We start from the raw sequence: 5,275 nt of genomic DNA on the forward strand, positions 1-5,275 counted from the left end.
CTGGTGTGGAAATACTGTAGTCAATGTCACCATGACTCCAGACACCTTTAATAAGATTAATGTTCAAAGTGTCACCAGAAGTTTGTTTCAATCATCCAAGAATAAATCTTTGTATGAGGCTTATCTGAATTGGACTGTTACTTTGTCAAGTTGGTGCCAGTAATGGAGGGGCAGGATGAGACACATATATTCACACCAGAACATCCCAGGTATTTATTAAATAGAAGGAAAAAAAGAAAATGTCTTTGAAGCTGAGGATAGATGGTGGACTTTAGCCCCTACAGGATGGGGATGGGAAATGATGAAAAGAATAAATAATTACCAATATTATGGATGAAATAATAAACATAACTCAAAGTGATATAATATTATTAAGTGAAGAATTAAAAATAGTGAGAACTACACTGTTAACGCAACAAGAGTTTAGCAGCTGCTGTGAGTGGGCTGGGTGCAGAGCGAATTGGTTATAGTTGTTGCACTTGGATACATAATGCTAGTGAAGAAGTACCTGATTATTCTGAACTAATCGAAAAAACATCATAAACAAGTAAATAAATTATAAGAAATGACTAGGGCTATAGGGAGGGAGGGATGGAATCCCTTGAAAGGACTCAGTGACTGTATCCCTACTTTGGCCGGATGGGTAAAACAATAATGTTGGGAATTTTAATATTGATAATTGGAATGATGGTTTGTTGTTGCATGCAACTTGGACCAATGATGATGATGTGATGTAAAGATTGCTTGGTTGGATGGAAAATGAAAGATGAGAGTGAAGAGGTTGGAAGAATGTTGAGACAATTTGAGAAATATGAGTGTAAAAATCAATATTGATTGTGAAAAGAAAAAAGACGGATTTGTGAGAAAAAGAGCTTGTTTTTACAGAACTGTGAAAAGACATGCTAGCTAGCCCGTGAAGCAAATACATTGTATATATTTTAATCTCATGAGTCTAGCTTGAAGCTTGAGAATTTTATCTAGGAAGCTCTCTGCTATGCTGAAAACCTGAAAAAAAGTCCTAAGCAGAACTTAACTGATATGATAGCAACTTTAGAGACAACCCCTAGGAACTAACCATAAAAGGTAATTCGTAAATAAGGGCTGGGGGCGATAGAATTAGGGAAGTGGGGGATATAACAGGGGCAGAGATAATGTATTCACTTCAGAAGCTTTGGATAGATTGTGACAACATGATTACAGTATGATTACTAAGCCAATGAAAAAGAGGTGGGAGGTAAATTTGTAACAGCAATGGAGAATATAAAGAATGAATATTGAAGATTTAAGGCGTGTCCACTGTGTGCTTGCATGCACAAGGAGCACCCCCTTTGCAAACGAGTACAAATAAATTACCATTATTTTCTCTTCGAAGTTTTGGCTTGTGATTGTTTATTTCAACTAGACAACAAATCCAACAATTGCCTCATCTAGGGCAGAATTCTGGCAGAAAACTAATTTCAGAGAGTCGATTAATACAAATAGAGTTTCTTTCAAAAAATGTTTTAAATAGGCAACTAAATTATCTTAAATTGTATGATCCTAAACCATGCAGACATCAGAATCATAGAATCCTTGAAGTTTCAGCTACAGAATTACCTTTTTTTTTATTCTGCAGCCTGGCACTGCCTGGAAGGAAAAGGCAAGGGTGGGAAAAAAGAAAAGAAAGAATAAGCTGGTACCTAGAGAAAGGTCCTACCCTGGAAAATACATACAGATTATTCTGTTCAGTCTAAATAGATATTCTTAATTTTTTTCTGATTTAGAATGCAAAATAAAATATAATTTAGTTACCTATTTAAAACTAACAAGTAAGCTTTTTTGAGTGGGGAAGCACAAAGAAAGTGATTTAAATTAACATGCTTTCCAAATAACTATTTTAAAGCATATTTATAAATGACATTTTATCTGAATGTGATGCATATGACTAAACCACCTTACTTAATCTACTTAATCTATTTATTTGGTACTTTGATATTCATCTACTAAATACACATCCTTTCATTCCCCATTCATTTTTGATCCTATCTCTTCTTGTTCTACTATTGTACACATATTCCTTTACAGATTCCACTGCCTACACAACTTTCACTGCCATATAATGAAGCCAGCAGATACATGGTAACACATACTGATGCTCTGGCTTCTTCTTTTTCTTCTTTTTTTTGGACAATTCCATAAATTAATGGATTCATGCTAGAAATTAAACTTTACAAAATAAAAAAAAATAGATATTGTCCTCCTTCTTCTTAGATATGATACCATCTCAGTTAGGAGACATAACAATCCTAAGAGCACAAATTTAAAGATTCCAGGTACTAAAGTTGAAATGCTGTTGGTTTAGTATTAAAAACTGAAAAGCATTCTATCAAGGGTGAATGTGAACTTTGTGCTGATCTGATACTACCCATAATTGTCCTTGTGCAGCCAGTTGTGTATCAGGTCAACAGTGGCATAAAAAGAAATGCTGTGAATGCAGTTTGTAACATAGATGATATCCTTTGGAACAGATTGAATGGCTTCACACTGGTGGAGTCTCCTGATTTGTAAGTTGGTAGGTCACCAGAATACCATAATTTCCTTTGTAAACTGGAGATGGGAAAAGGTCTGCAGCTCTCTCTCCTTGTGACCGGCTTTTTACTCATTAGGAAAATAAAGGCTGTAACCCTTTGATATTGTAGAAGAGTAGGCATTATGACAACAGCAGTAAGGATACTTGCAGAGTGATGTGCAAGTGTTTTGAGGGACAGAAGGTAGCTGAATGGAAAAAAGTTCTAATGGTTGATTATTACAGAAACTCCTGCTTTTTCCAGATAGACATTTGTCTTTTTCCTGACCAAGGAAGGAGCAGATAAGTAATCATTGCTTCTTCTAACCACCACCTGATTTTTTTTTCATTGTGGTGATTTGCATTGAAAAAGAACAAAATACAGCATGAGTGGAAGTGAATGGGTTTCATCAATGCAAAACATTGCTTACCCTTCTACATACGTGACCCTTCCTCTTGAGCAATGCAGCAGGAAGAATAGACCTCATCTAGAAGATATAAAGGATTAGTTATTTCTTGAAGAGATTCCTTCATACTGTACTTTTGCTTGGAGGACTAATTCAGCCAATTAACACTAATTCTCACCTGCACGACTCTTAGGAAATGAGCAGGTGAGTAGAGGAAAAACTATATTTTCAGTCATCAGCATCCTATGCTGTGATACCTCCAGTATAAAAGAGGTAAAATAAATGACAAGGTAGAGACTTATTGTCTTCTTGGCTAGATCAGCATGATATGTAAAACCATAAATGATACAGCCACATTTTAGCAAAGTATGTGATGCAAACTTAGCTTTAATATTATCTGGTTCATAAGATGTAGAAAATTAGAAAATGGGTCAATTAAAGGCTGTCAATTACATTCAGCAACGTAAAAAACTAAAAAAAAAAAAAAACTTTTGCAGACACACAACACCTGAAATGTCTTGGCTAGATCTCAACCTATTTTTGGGAGATTTTGCTGGGTTTTGAGAATTAAAGACTTAAGTCTTTTTTTTTTAGAGAGAGAATTTGGAAATGCATGGAAAGGAAAATCACTCCTATCTGTAACATAAAATTTTCTAAAAACCTTAAAAAAATGGTCTTTGGCAGGGGGAGGGAAGATACAAACTTGTTTCCTACAGAGTTCTTGATCCTAACCTTTGCCATTAAGATTCCAGCAAAGAAAAATAATATTCAGTCCCTTTTCGTCCAATAATGTCAGTACTGTTAGAGTGCAGTACTGCAGGCCACTTTAGCTGACTGTGTTCAGCAGGTCAGCGGTTCAAATCTCACCAGCTCAAGGTTGACTCAGCCTTCCATCCTTCCGGGGTAGGTAAAATGAGGACCCAGATTGTTGGGGGCAATGTAAATATATATATACATTGCTTACTGGTGTACACCGCTTAGAGAGTGCTTGCACTTAAAGCAGTATATAAGTCTCATAAATAAATAGATAAATAAATGAATAAATATTACTGGAAGGTAATCACCAAGAGTTCTGGGCCTCCCTTAGGCATGAAAGCTGGTTGGTGTCCTTCAGCCAGTTTTTATTTCTCAGCTCAAGTCATTTCACAGGACTGTTGTGGGGAAAATAGAAGATGCGCATATTAAGTATGTTTGCCATCTTGAGTTGATTAAATATTAAAAATAGTATAAAAATATAAAGGTTGTCCTTGCTTAATGACTTTAATTGGGACCAGCAACTCTGTCACTAAGCACAATATTGCATGATCAGTTCAACTTACAACGGGTTGTGGTTGTTAAGCAAGACATCACATGAATATGATTTGCAATCTCTTGCCAGCTCCCCCATTGAGCTTGTTTGTCAGAAGCTGGCTGGGAAGGTTGCAAATGGCAGTCATGTGACCAAAGGATACAGCAAATGTTATAAATACACGATGGTTGTCAAGCATCTGAATTATGATCACATGAACCTGGGGATGTTGCAACAGTCGTGCAAAGACCTGTCATAAATCATTTTTTAAAGTGCAGTTGTAACTTTGAACAGTCACTAAATGAATGAATAAGGAAATGTAATAGTAATAATAAACTAACCACAGTGGCTTGGTTCACACCTAAACTCAAAGGTAATTGGTTAGTTTGTAGTTTAATCTGTTGTGTAACTAATCTTGGAGTAATTATTTCTCTTGCTTCTGTAAAAATACAACAATCGTCCACGTAAAAGCAGGTATTCAAAACCAGGATCTTATTGCAATCTAAAAGCATTTATCTTTCTCCTACGTAGGGCTGCATAACACTCCAACGCCCTCCTCACCCCAAAAGGAAGCTTATCAGCTCCATTATGCAGAAACATCTGGGTCTCCAAACAATAGCTCCGTAAATGGCTTCAATGCCACCGTCTGCATTTCCTACTATTTCCCTATGACGTCTTTTTTCTGCCCCTCCTCCCCCAAATGATATTAGCATGACCATATGCCAAAATACACTTATTCGATTTTTTTTTTTAAAAGGATGCCACAAAATTCTTTCGGCAGCGGAATAACACACCTCCTCCCTGAAGATGCAATAGAACTCTATCATATTTTCTTCCTAGATAAGCTTTTATTGCCTCTCCATCGACCATCGAAACTCTATGCCTTGCTACGCGATCCCTCTCTCTCAGTCTAGACTAGAGATTCCATCCATCGAACGTTTATAGACCGGATGACCTATAGCACAGGAAGGAGTTGTCGAGGTAAAGCTTCCGGTACAGTGCCTTGTTTAACAATCATTCTGACCATTCCCGGCA

This window comes from Crotalus tigris, unplaced genomic scaffold (genome assembly GCF_016545835.1).
Source record: "Crotalus tigris isolate CLP2741 ecotype Arizona unplaced genomic scaffold, ASM1654583v1 scf7180000017754.2947050, whole genome shotgun sequence".
Classification (NCBI taxonomy): domain Eukaryota; kingdom Metazoa; phylum Chordata; class Lepidosauria; order Squamata; family Viperidae; genus Crotalus; species Crotalus tigris.